A 14,509-nucleotide genomic window follows, 5' to 3' on the forward strand; every position below is an offset into this window, starting at 1 on the left:
ATTAGCCACTTGTGTTCATTAACCAATTCAGTTTCAAGAATCAGTTTTATTGTGCCCTTTTTATGGCACACTTTGCGAGAGACAGAGAGAGCGAGCATGCACACACGCAAGCATGCTCAGGGTATCTTTGAACTTTTTGAGATACTCCCTCCACCACACACAACCTCCTCCACTGCACCAAAAAAAGTACGAACTGAAGAACTGCAGTTAGTGTAAACAGGGTAGCCTACATCTTGCTGAACATGTACAAAAAGGATTTTTGGGTTAAAGATGTAAGGATTAAAAACAGAAGCACTAACTCATATCTCTCCCATAGGGATGCCCTGTAGGCAGTGGAGGAAACATAGCTAGTACAACTAAAATTGGATTTAATAATTGCCACTAATAAAGGGGCAAGCCTATATAACAATTTACTATGCTGTTGGCAAAATGAATTGCTCAAGGCACATTAGCAGCGTATTAGATAACATACACAGTAAGTAAATTATGATTCAAATAACTATATAGTAAATACTATATATACACTAGATCACAATCATGCCCTTTTAAAAATCCTTTAGATACCTCCCCTTGTGATTATGTTTATTGTCTTATACAGTTTTTAAAATCAAATCCAATAACAATATTTCTTACTCCATAAAATGTTTTTGATTGGTCTTTTTATTTTTTCAACTGGTAAATGAAAGAATGATGTCATACAGCAGCATTAAATAGTATTAAACAGACCATAACTAACATTAGCTGTATAAATTATACATAAGGTGACACTTTTATGCACTTTGTGAAGAATTGCTTCATGGGTTATGCAATCTTTTCCAAAACAAGTTCCAAAGAATAACATCACTGGTTCTGCCTCATAGCTACAAATTGGTAACTAAATTAGCATTCATTTATTAAGTTTACATAGAGAACTCTTCTCATTCAAATACTTCTAGTTTATAATTTATTTTTATCTGCGGCATAATTTTTCATGTCATGTTTTTGCCAAAGTCAACACAACTTGTGCCAAACTCTATTCCCGGTCCTGCATTTATACCCTCTCTTTTTGGCTACTTACCTAGATGTGTCTTTTCTAGCTGGGAAAGTAAACAAATGAGTCTGGTTAATCAAAATAATCTTCACCAAAATTCACTATCAAGTTTAGGATTCTGTTTATGCACATGAAAAAGTCTTTTGCATATGACCAAGGAAGGCAAGACCTTTTGTGGAAGAAAGTCTGTAGATTTCACTTTTGATTCAAAATAAAACTCTTCCTGAAAGTGACCATGACAGTATCAGGATTGTAAGGTAACACAGTAACCTTTTTTTTTTTTTTTTTAAACATAAAGTAGGCAACATGTGCACATGATCATGTGGAATGTAAACATTTGGACCTTATACACAAATACAGATGTACCAAGAGATGCTTTGTACCCACAGACAATGTTCAATAATGGGCAAGTATTAACAGAGATCCAGTCCTGTATTAATACAACACTAAAGTCTCGGTAGGAATTTTCCATTTGTATTGTATTAGGTCATCACAATAAAGAAGTTAAAAGGAATACAATAAAATGGACAGTCTAAAAACATCTCTTAGCCTTCGCTATGTTAAGGACAGAAGTTCAACATATGGTGTCAGTTTCCGTAGCCCATTCATTTTAAATAAATGGATTTTTATTGGTTTGTATAAGAATTCAGAAATTGATCCAAAATACTTTTAAGGAACCTCTTGCATTACTCCTAAAATCAATATGCACTGCAAAATAATAAGTGCCTGTATGTGTTTAGTGGGGAATCAGGTAAAAGCAAGAATATGAAATATATGTACATAAGAGGTGCTATACACCTCTGGGGGCAGGGTCTAAAAGAAAGGGCCTATGTTTTAATCAACAAGTTTACATAACAGTTATTATAATTCCATTTCTACATGTTCATAGCTTTCCAAACATTCACAGCTTGGGCTAAAGTTTGACTGACAAATTCTGCTTGAAGATTAATTATTTTTGAAAATTGAAGCAAAATCTTTTCAGTCTCTATTGAATTCTTGGAGAGTGACTGAAACCCATGTTTCCTCTTGTACAATAGACAAATAGAAATAATGTTGATTGAACTATCTTTCCATTTAAATATTTCTTATGTGCCCTGGTATACGAATGCTTTGAACAAGGCTAAAGCAAATAAGCCCATTATGGGCTTTTGTGCAGAAATTACTGGGCTGTGTTATGCAAAATATCAGACTAGGTGATGAGAAGAATTGATTCCTTTTTGCCTTAAAAATCTATGAAATATGGCTAACGTTTCCAACTTTGCAGATATAGTTTTCATGGAGTGCATGTTTGGGGGAAGAGTTAAAAAGTTATAGTTATTTGCAATTGAGGGTATAGGATTTTTAAGGCTCAGTAGCATCCAAGTTATTTCACAGAGTTTAATGAAACCATACTATGTTTGTAATGTAATGCACATTCTTTCCAATTGACCTGGGCAGGAAGAAGGGCTACTACTGTCTTGGACAGTTTGCATGAGAGAGATAGGGGTGTCAATGAAACGCACAGCAACATTCTCCAGAATGAAGTTAATGTCAGGAAAAGGAGAAGTTCGCAGGTTTGAAAATATAATAGTATACAAGAGGAAGATTTTTATTTGAAAAAGTTAAGTTTCTATCATTTCCTTTGCAAATATATAGCTGTCACTGTAGAGACAGCTGCTGCCTTCTTAGGCTGGATCCACAGAAAATTATCTCTAGCCAAACAATAGCGGTGATAATGGTTTGAATTAACAGTTCTACCACCCTATTTCCATAAATCAGGACTTAACTTCAAAACCTAATGAGCCCCTTTATGCTAAGTATACTGGAAGGTTCACCCTAAGGGGGTGGGAAGGAAAATGAGGATATTAAATATAAATGGACTGTTAATATGGCTTCATGATAGTGGCCAACATTTTTAGAAGTAGGTACCTAAATTTAGGTTCTGTGCTTACCTTTCTCTTGTTGGTTGTAGCTGCCACCTGAGTATCCTTCTGACTGGTTGGATAATTTAGACCTTCAGCTAAAATTAAAAAAATTCCAGTCCTTCCACAAAAAGGAAAATTCCACTTCTCCTCTGTCTGAGCTGTAAGAACAGTATTTGTCTGGTGATCTATCAGTTAAGGGGAAACAAAATCCTCACATCCTCTGCCAGAAGTTCAGGTTCCAGACCCCAAGAGAAGCAGCAAATACTTGGTCCAGTCCTCCTAGCTCCTCTTGGCTTCCTTGCCCAGGATCTCTTCCCTCTACCAATCCTGGGGATACCCCTTTTCTTGAATTCCCCATGTGAAGTTCCAAAATAGAAAAATATCCCTTTTCTGGATTTTCTTGCTGATTCTCCCCACCCATCCCTTTTAGGCAGCTGCAAGAACAGCTCTATAGTTCCCACCCAGGATTATGAAAGACCTTTTTCCTTCAGGTTTATTCCTGACCTGAGGAAAAGAGAGCTCTTATATAGACAGCTTCCCTTCCCAGCATTCCTTGCTGTGAGGCCTACAGCTTCCATAGTCCTTCTGGACTACAGAACCTAGAAAGCCTTAGTTCTGGGCTGAACCAGGCCATGTGAGTCTTATAGCCTGCCTTAAAGGGCCAGCTCATCCTATTACAGACTCCTGAATCATTATCTATAAGAGTGGGTTGTTTTCATAAATGCTGATATAGCTGGCCAGAGAAAGTCCCCACCAAATAAGCCTTTGTTATTTTAATGTTTGGTTTCATTCTGATTCGGAATAAAACCTCACAATTTCAAAGTTTTACACAAAAAGGAAAGTTTGGGGTTATAGTAGAATGCTGATTTAACACTCAACTCTGGAAAGTTATCTCAACTACTGCTGCACTAATGTATGCAAATGGGCTCAAACCCAAATCTGACCCTGTATCTCAACAACTGTAATAAATTTGTCAGGTTGAGGATCCAGATCCAACTCTTTTGTTTTGCTTCTTTCTCTGGCAATAGATGAGTTGAGAGTTATGATGGCAAATTCATGGACTCAGACTTTAAGGCCAGAAGGGACCATCATGATCATCTAGTCTGACCTCCTGCACATTGCAGACCACAGAACCTTGCCCACCCACTCCTGTAATAGGCCAATAACCTCTGGCTGAGTTATTCAAGTCCTTAAATCATGATTTAAAGACTTCAAGTTACAGAGAATCCACCATTTAGACTAGTTTAAACCTGCAAGTAGCCCGTACCCCATGCTGCAGAGAAAGGTGAAAAATCTCCAGGGTCTCTGCCAATCTGACCTGGGGGAAAATTCCTTCCTGACCCCAAATATGGTTAGACCCTGAGCATGTGGGCAAGACCTACCAGCCAGACACCTGGAAAAGAATTCTCTGTAGTAACTCAGAGCCCTTCCTATCTAGTGTCCCATCACCAGCAGTTGGAGCTATTTGTTGCTAGCAGCTGTAGATCAGCTAATGTGCCATTGTAGGCAATCTCATCATACCATCCCTCCATACACTTATCAAGCTCAGTCTTGAAGCCATTTAGGGTTTTTTGCCCCTTTGCTCTCCTTAGAAGGCTGTTCCAGAGCTTCACTCCTCTGATGGTTAAAAATCTTTGTCTAATTTCAAGCTTAAACTTATTAATGCCCAGTTTATATCCAGTTGTTCTTGTGGCTATAGTGGTGCTTAACTTAAATAACTGTTGTCCCTCCTCGGCATTTACCCCCTGATGTATTTATAGGGAGCAATGATATCTCCCCCCAGCTTCCTTTTAGTTAGGTTAAACAAGCCAAGCTCTTGAAGTCTCCATTCACAAGGTAGGTTTTCCATTCCTCTGATCATCCTAGTAGCCCTTCTCTATACATGTTCCAGTTTGGTTTTATCTTTCCAGAAATGCACACAGTATTCTAGATGAGGTCTCATTTTTGAAGGTTAAAAATTAAGAATGAATTAGTCATTTAAAAAAGGAGAAAGGTAATAGTTCTAAGTGTTTGGATTCAAATTCTCAAAAATAAAGACTGCAGATTTTACACAGGGTTCATTGTAGTTCTACATGTAATTACCTGTGTCATGCATACAAAATTAAATTTTCAATAGGCTCCTTTTGGAGGGGACATCATTTACAACTGCATTTCATGCATGCAAAATTAATTGCAGACACAAATATAAATATGTGTGCTTCTAACTGCGTGATTGTACTCACATTTGGGAATCTGCACTTGCAGCTCAACTTCAGAAGTAATTTTTGTGAGGCAAATTGGGCCCAGAAAAAAGGACACTCCCATGTCAAAAATGTGGCCCACAATTTATTAAGTGTACGTAACAGAGGTGCCCTGGCATTGTAGCAAATCCCTTTGTGGGGTAACATGGCAATGCAACAGCTCTGCTTCAGTTTTCTTTCGTGGTCTTCATCCCACTCCACTCTAAGTGTAGCTTAACCCTCTGGCCCAGCCACTTGAGGGGGACAGGGGTGGAAAAGAGAGAGTGTATGAGAGTGAGAATCCTATCCTTCTACCAAAGGCTCCAGATAGCTTCTGGCCCCATGCAGGATTCTGGCATTACACAGAAATAACCTGTTTGTTTTCCTTCCTGCCTAAAGAGACAACTTGTGGGCTTTCCTTCTTTCAAGTCCTCATCCAGGCCTAACATCCGGCACAAGTTAAGTGGAGAATGGTTAGTTGAGCACGTGTCTGCTCTTTAACCCTTGCCTGTCTGGTATGGGGTTTATACATTCCATGAAAGTGGAATTCAGATCTGTTCTGAGGTCCAACAGAAGGTCTATGACACCACTTAAGTCCCATTTAAACCTTACTTTGTTTTATATTTATATATACATCTTGAGTCAGAGTTAATCCCTAAAATGGGGCTTACATTGGATCTAAGGGGTGCATAGATTTTCTGCTGGATCTCTGCACACGTGTTAATTTTCTCCCGTGGTAATGTATAATTTAAAGTGCAATCCTGCACCCTCTGGAATCAATTGTAAAACTTCAACTATCTTCAGTAGCTATAGGGGCATGCCTATAGAAAACTATGCTTAAATCTTGGCCCCACTGAAGTCAGTGGCAAAACTGTTATTGGTCAATGGGGCCAGGATTTCACCCTTAATTTGAAAACTAAGCCCTTGAAGTCACAGTCATGTCCCAGCCAAATGGGTTGTATTTAGCAATCTAACAAAATAGACATAAAAATTAGCAAAATAGATTTTACACATGTAAAATAGTTATGGGATCTTTTCATTAGAAATGTTATGTGGCATTTACGCCCTTTATGCCTATTGAACAAAATCAATGTTAAGCAAGCTCCATGGGAGTCCTTGGCAGAAAGCTCCAGAGGAGTGGAGACTGTGCTTTAGTATCTCTTTTCATCCCATTACAGTATTACTTCTAATTAATTGGAACTAAAAAGAAAGCATAGCAGTGGCATATCTCCTAATTTATAGGCTTGGTTTAATATTCCTGTCCAGGAATTCTGCCCTTTACTAACAAACTAAATGCTCCTACATGGTGTCTCGCCTGTTCACACTCATGCCCATCTGTTAGGATGGCTTTGTGCCTGCTCACAAGGTGGTATGCCAGTTTCATTAGGTCAGAGATGCCAAGCTAAGATGGCTTTAGATGGACAGCCTGACTAACACTGCCAGGCTCATATTTTCCAAAACAAGCCCTTTTCACGCTGATCTCATGCATTGAATATTATGTGGCAAAATGAAACTACCTGAAGGACAGAGAAAGGGAATACATGGGGGCATTTGTGCTTCAAAAAAGGTTTCTAGGAAACACATAATGCCCATTTGGGATACAAGATATTAGAATCTTGCCCATAGGAATGCTGAAAGCAAACCTTTGGCAGCATGTCCAAAGTTGAATTAGGCAACTCTGACGCTACAGTATTAGTCCAAGCTCTCAGGGCAGAGAGTGTGTCTTATATGTTTATGAAGTACCTAGCACATGATTTTTGCTAATTAATAAACTATAGTGCTAATAAGTAGATCATGTCATGCAGAAGAGTGTCATGGAGACAGCATGAAAACTAGAGCTGTGCATAGTGTCCACAACATGTGAAACCATGTGATACTTGTTCCAAATGACAAACTCAGCCTGGTTTTATGAACCTCTCAAGGACGCTTGGGAAAAATTATGGTTTCATTTCAAAACCACAAAAAGCATTCAGTTTCTTACTGTTCTTCACAAAATTCCATGTTACACCTTGATTTTGGGGTTTGATTCAAAAGTGAACCTCAGAGTGGGAGGGATGAATCTACCAGAATCTAAATTAAAGAAAATGTGTCGGTGGACCCACCTTCACTGAAGGGGAGATCATCTCAGTCCTGGCATTTCCTTCTCCCCCCTGAAAGTCCTGGACAGATGGAGCTGTGATATTTATTTGAAATGAGCCCAGGTAACCTGCAAACACCAATATTTTATGTGACTAAGCACAAGATTGAGACAAGGCGGGGGAGGAAGAACTTTTACTTGGGAGAAGGGGGGGTTGGAGAAAAAAATCACTTTTCATGTAGTTAGAATACCCCAATATAGAAAGGAATGTTCAGTATTAGAATATATAAATAGCCCTGCCTGAGAGCATAACAATAGCTCTCTTCTGCTATCACAAAAGAAAGCCAATAAAGACATTTTGAGATCTCAGACAATAAATCACTGTCAGCATGCAAGGCCATGTTTTCTTGGTGTAAACGGCAAGTGATTTACTGATTCCCCCTGCCCTGCCCTCCCCCCCAACATGTATTTTAACACTCTGAGTTAGGGTGACAAGATAGCAAGTGTGAAAAATCGGGACAGGGGATGGAGGGTAATGCCTATATAAGACAAAGCCCCAAATATTGGGACTGTCCCCATAAAATCAGGACATCTGGACACCCTACTTCTAGTACTATTAAAAAGGAAAATTTTAGGGCAAAGGAGCAGCAGGACAACACAGTAAAATAACTTTTCATCTCTTGGTCACAAATTTGAATTTAGATTAGGAAATTGGTGCCTGAAAGTTGTTGCCATTCAATGGCTTATTTAAAACCAGTTCATGGCTTTAGTGTAGTTCTTATTGCATCTCCAATAACATCGCCACCACACTTGGTTCTAGCCGATAGTTTAGGATGTCTCAGTAGAGGAGCCAAAGAATGAACAGGCATATGGAATAAGCTGAGATGAGGTGAGTTATCAGGCAAAGTCAGTACTGCCGTTTCCACTGCTATGTTCTGTTGATAACTAGATGATCTCAGCCTTTTGGCCTGTCACACAAGCTCTTTCCACAAGTAGTCAAATCACAGACAAATTAAGGACAATAAAATGTATAAAACTTTAACTAAATGTATCTTCCACAGCTCACTAGGAAGGGAGATGTCATGGTAATATCCTAAGACTCTGCTGGATACACATTTACATAGTTACATCAGTGGCAATGAGATTCGCAAAGCTATAGTTAACATAGCATATACAATACAACAGGGGGAGAATTGAAATTCAGATTTTTTTTAATCACCATGAGAAAGATACACTACAGCTTCCAATTATCAGAAATAGCTAACAATTTCCTGCTTAAAAAAAAAAAGCCAGGACAAAGTCTCCATATAAGTTTGATGGATGAAAGGGAGACTTCAGATAAGGCCTTTCAGGCTGTGGTCTCCAGTCACTAAATAAAAGAAGATGGAAAGTAATGAAAAGTGAACATATTGAAGAAATCCCACCCCTTCCCAATAACCATGTAAATGCAGTCCTTTACACGAAGTGTACCTAGCATATTAACATTGCACTGCTTCCACACTACATCGTGCTAATAAAGTTGCTGAAAATGAAACTAATTTACCTGCCTATTTTACTGGCTGTAAGAGGACTAAATTAAAGGGCCAGATTTGGACTGGCATGTAAAGTGGGGAGACCAGTACAGGGAACTTCCCTCTCTTTGTAACCTCTTGGCACCGGGTAAAGAGACAGCAGCAAGCCAAGGACTTTCTTTAGGGTAGTGACTACTTCCTCCTATTACCCCAGAGGGATATATCCTATTCAAAGGAAATGGGTAGGGGTCATAGACTCACCATTCCACACTAGTGCAGCACATGCAATGCTCCTGAGTTTCATACAGGCTCAATGCCTCATGGGGGCCAGTGCCATAAAGAATGAATCTGAACCAAAAATGTAAAAATAGTTGACTATCAGAGTAGGACTATCTGAGAACCCTGGAGATGCCAGAATATATTCTGAGTGTGGGCAGGAAAATTATCTCTGGAAAATTTGGTCACATACTGAGCCTCACACATCCCATTTCTGCAAATCTCTGCTTTCCTGCATGACACGAGTGAACACAGAAATATAGCCATACAAAATAGTATGGGTCATTACAGGACTCAGGACAGGCAAAATAGATATCTGAGACTGAGAAGAAATTGAAAAGATCACATCCTTAAAAGGCAATGCCTCTTTAAAAAATCCCATACAGATTACAAAGCAAAGGAGAGTATGAGCACATTTGGGCCTGTTGCAAGAATAAAGTAATAGTTAATCATAGTTTTCTCTTTATCACCATTGTGAGCCTTCAGATGCAGATGCAGCTGTCACTGACTTAAAATTAAATTGACCTGTTGATCTAAAGGACTAAGACATGGAGGAGAATGTAAGAGAATCAGAATGAAAAGCAGAATGTGGCCCTTAATGTTTCCCTTTCCTTCATGTTTTGTTTGCTTACACGCTTTTTCCTTTATTCATTTACTTTATATAAAGTTATTCTTATTTGTTTGTATTACAGTGGGTCCAGAACCCTCCACTTAGCTCAAAACCCCCATTGAGCTAGCAGTGTACAAATATTCAGTAAGAGACAGTCCCTGCCCAAAACATCTTACAGTTTGTGGGAAGGGAAACCGAGGCATAGGAAGGGAAATGATTTGCCCAGGGTCACATAGCACTTCAATGGCAGGGCCATGAATAGAACCCATGAGTCCTAGTGCAGTACCCTATGCACCATTGCTTCTCAGTGTACCACCATGCTTTAAATCCTGTTCAGTGCTACATATAAAACAAACTGTTCTGCATTACTTTATTAAAGTCATATGTTATTTTGGAACTTTGTTTTGCCAATATCCCTGGCTGCTTAGACTGGCACTCTTAAGCATATTTGAAAACCAATAAAATAAAATATCACCAAAAAACATAATACTCTAGAAATCCACTCCCTTCTGTAATTACAATTTAACATCTAACATACTTTGTGTTTCACATTCAGCAAACTTTGATACAGTATTTGGACTGAAATTATGGTGCATCAAAGTAACATACATTTGCTAGCAATGAACATGGGAAATAATTTCTCTTTTATAATTAGGGGATGTCTGCAGGATGAACATGCAATTTGTATGTCATCATAGAATATGCCTACCTTGTGTCAGGCAATCAGTTTGACATGTGGAGTTAATTTTAGGTTATCCAGGTCTGGGACATATATTTGTTCTCCATTTTTTCTAATGTACCACAGTAAGTCAAAGTGCAAATATTTCCTATGCATGTTAATACACAGGGAAACTGTTTGCTGGTAAAGACTGTTTGTTATTTGTTAAATCTCTTAATCTTAATATTTTCTCAGCAAAACCGCAGAGACATATTCCTTATTCACATGAATTAACTGCCCACAGACTTTAAAAATCAAAATAGCAAGAGAAGCTAAAAATGGTTGCTGCTGTGAAATGATGGAGAAATATTTGGGGGTTTTGTAATTTTGCCAGCATCTCTGGAATATGACGTTAGTAAAATATATTGTGTGAACAAAGTTTGGAGAGCAACATCTTTTTAATTGAGTGGCTCCAACAGTAATTATTAGTTGCTTGGTTCTTAATTAACAATTTACTAATGGCTATCAGAAGAGTATGATTAAATTATCTCATCAAGATGTCTTAGGTATGAGAAATGAGTACTAATTATCCAATAATTTGTTGATACTAATATTGATCGGTATCGCATGACAACTTTTTTAACGTACCACTTTCCCTTATGATTTGTTGTCAATTTCTGTTTCACCAGTTAACAGATCAGGTACTTGGAGAAGTTAGGGTGAGATCCACAAAGGTATTTAGAGCCTAAGTAATGTTTTTAGGCACAACTGTGATCCACAAAACTCCCACTTGGCTGCCACCTAACCTCTAAACTAATTTGGCATCTACATTTTGTAATAAAGCTTTCCCTGACACCTATGTTTCAGCCTCTGAGCGTGCACACTGCAGTCTCACTCTAGGAGTCCATGTGCCTATCTCCTGCCTAGGTCCAGAGCAATTCACAAACCAGGAAAGACAGGCGTTCAGCTACCTAAGTAGTTTGCCAGAGCCAATTCGGTAGGCATGCTCAGAGGAGAGGGAGCAGGCCAGCAGTTGGTCCAGTAGTCTGGCCTCTAACAAAGCACAAGTGAGAGTCATCAGACTAACTTCTTTACTCATTGGCATAAACTGTATTTCTTTCACTGGATTAGAAAGACAAAGTAATACAATTCCATTATTGTTAAGTTCAGATGGCAGAAGACTGTAGTCCAAGTAGCACTCCCACATTGCAAAGTCATTCCAACCTAGAATGCTGCACATAGTACGAAGGCCCATTCTTTCACCTGGGTAGATAAAACATTTTCTCCTCTGCACACAAAAGAAGATACTCAGCATGATCTTTTCTGTTTCTCACAGTACAGAGGGAAACCTTTTATAGAAGGAAGGAAGAAAAGCATGGACTGAAATACCCAGGCCATTGTACTTCACCCTTGGAGTGAATGCATTTCTCAGACAGTTTTTGAAAGTTTTTGTAATTTTACCTGTTTTCCATGTGAGCTAAAGGCAGGGGGAAAAAAACCAGAGAACAAAATATCAGTTTGCTGCTGTGATGAGGACTGTGAGAAACGGAATTGTGGTAGGAATGTTGTAAGTGCTTGCATAGACAAGGTTCAGGTCAGCCACCTGCATTTTAAGCAGTCACATTTAACTTTGCTTAGAGCAGATCTACATGATCTGGTGCTTAAAATGCTGGTGTCTACAGGCACCTTGTTTATAATAGTTCTCCTGACAGTGTAACCACTGGTGGAGCTGAAATGGTGGTAGCAACTGGATGGATATTTAACAAAAATATTCCATTATAGACAAAGCCATAGAGTAAGCCTAAATTATTTTGATCTTTAATTGAAAAGACCTGTCAACTGGTGAAATTAGTGCAGAATACTGGAGTATTTTTGAGAATTCTTTTTGTTGTCCATAATCAACATTGATTCTTATTCAATCTTTTGTATTATATAAATATAAATATATATAAATATAAATGTGTGTTTTACCTTTCTGTATTGGTACAGGATAATGGTTTAATTTAAACTAAAAAAGGAGACGAGATCAGGTTATAATCCAATCCAATAATTTAAATAAAAAAAAGAAGGATATTCTACAGAAAGATCTCTTCAAAGTATAATTAGGACCTGACAGAGCAATTTGAAGAGTATCACACTATGCCACCCTCAGACCATGGGAGGAGGGGAGGGGACAAGTAGAGTGCTCCAAGGATATAATCAGTTATAATTACATCCACGTCTCATCGGTAGAAGCAGAATTCAGATCCTCTGTCCATCAGTCTCCATGTTGAAATGAGTAGCAGTGTCATAGTGCAGGATGGTCCTACATGGCCCCCTGGTGGTCAGGTATGGTGCCACTAGTGAGGCCTGCCTTGATTTCCCTTCACCTGTAATAGAGAGAGTCTCATTTATTTAATGGAAAGGCTATCACAAAGCATAAACAAAATCTTCATCCCAGCTTCTATCTGAGAGACTGAATCAGTCCCAGTCCATTTGATCCCACCTGAGTCCACTACTAGCTTCCATCCAGGCTCTTCACTTGGTATACTCTCAGCTGAGGAATCTGCCCCTGGAGTCAAGTTTCCTGCTGCTACTGGATAGTCCTCCTCCAGAGTGGGGTTCATGGAGATCTGTCAAGGACAGCTTTTCCCCAGGATAGCTCATACTTAGCAGGTGAGGCTTCCTGTCATTGTTTGGGGCCTCCAACTGATAAGGCCAGGCCCTCTGGATGTCTGCCAACTGCAAATCTCCCTCTAGAATTTTCCCATCCATAGCATCATCTCTTCCAAGCTCCCTACTCTGTTAGGCTCACCAAAGAACTCTCTATCTCCAAGAGCACACCTTCTGCTTAGCTTCTCTGGGAGCTCCCCTCCTCAGGAGCTTTCTCTCTCCTGAAGAGAATTTCCTTTATCTGCGCGTGCTTGACCTTTATTAGGTCCAGGGCCTTGTCTACGAATTAACCCTTAACTGGCCACGTGGACAGTCAGTTATCTCCAGGCCTTCAGAATGCAGACAGGGGAAGATTGGGGCCTTGATTTCCGTGAACAGGCTAGTCGTACTGTGATAAGCTGTCAGACCTGCTCCTTGTTGGAAACAATGTCAGTCAGACGTTCTCCATGTAGTCCTCAGTTAAAGGATCGAGACAGTTGGACTTACCTATTTCATATTGAAGAAATGACAGTCAAATCCTCCTCATCACCTGCCTGAAGGAAGGTTTCGATTTAGCTTTAGGGGAAAGCAAAAACAACAGGACTAAGATCTTTCAAAAACAAAACTTAGCACATGGACACCTCAGCCTTGCTCTAAATAAAATGAATGGGCTTTACATTCTGTCCCTGTGGCTCATGAGTCCTGGGTTTGGCAGGCCACCTAGGGTAAATAATTCCAAAGGAAGGGGCCATGAACTGAGAAAGAATTGATGCCAGCCTGAGAGAGTTATACGCTATTAACTGGTGGCAGCAGCATTCCAACTGACCTTGTCTGATATTGTGAGAAATTAGGTGAGAGACAATCTCCCCATTAATTTGAATTCAGATCATATCGGTCTTATGGAACAGGAAATCAGTGCAAAGATTTGAAGACCTGTGTTAAATAGGGAGGTGCTTCATTCTGTACCAAAAGAAATTTCTGGGTGGTCTTCAAGTGTACTCCGAAGTAGAGTGCATTACAGTACATACTATAATACAATAATAAAGCAGCCTGCAGAATTATAATGGCTTCTTTGTTCAATGCCAAGAAGTCTCCTTGTGCTTTTAACAATTCATCTAAAATATATTTAAAATGCAAGGCCTAACTTTAAAAAAAAATCCAGTTTCTCTGTTTTTGATGGCAAAAATGTTAATTTAATAAAATGATGCCAAATCTCCAAAAAATATGGTAGTTGCCTCATATACTGGCTTTGTGAATGCATATCACAGACATCAGCTGGAGGGATTTGGCTCAGCCCAAGTGTTTGCCATTTTCTCAGCATCTGGTAGGTGGCCTGAAAAGAAGATAATGGCCCTGCTATTGCTTACAGGCAGATGATAGAAACCTGAGATTTTTAGGACTGTGAGTTCTACTTTCATACTGCTTATACAATATACAGTTAGACAAGCAAAAGTTAAAGGATTTAGCCAAGCATATATATTTATGTTATGTTCATGTCTAAAATAGACATCACTGGATCCAACAGAAACAAGTGTAGATCAGAGTTGACCTGATGCAGAATAATGAGCATATAAACCTGTTGCAATTTCAGAA

The 14,509-nt window shown here is 39.1% G+C and overlaps 1 long non-coding RNA gene across 1 annotated transcript in view; it reads right to left on the minus strand.

Moving 5' to 3' along the window:
• Positions 1 to 12,341: 12,341 nt before the first annotated feature.
• Positions 12,342 to 14,509, minus strand: part of LOC137143591 (uncharacterized) — a 72,892-nt gene continuing 70,724 nt past the window's right edge. Inside the window, exons 3-4 of the long non-coding RNA XR_010917210.1 lie at positions 13,424 to 13,492; positions 12,342 to 12,654 (exon numbers count right to left, since the gene is read on the minus strand). This is a non-coding gene — a long non-coding RNA (uncharacterized lncRNA). The remainder of the gene's footprint in view (positions 12,655 to 13,423; positions 13,493 to 14,509) is intronic.

The sequence above is a fragment of the Emydura macquarii genome, unplaced genomic scaffold (assembly GCF_026122565.2).
Source record: "Emydura macquarii macquarii isolate MOO-44397 ecotype Brisbane River unplaced genomic scaffold, CSIRO-AGI_Emac_v2 contig_3343, whole genome shotgun sequence".
Taxonomy (NCBI): domain Eukaryota; kingdom Metazoa; phylum Chordata; order Testudines; family Chelidae; genus Emydura; species Emydura macquarii.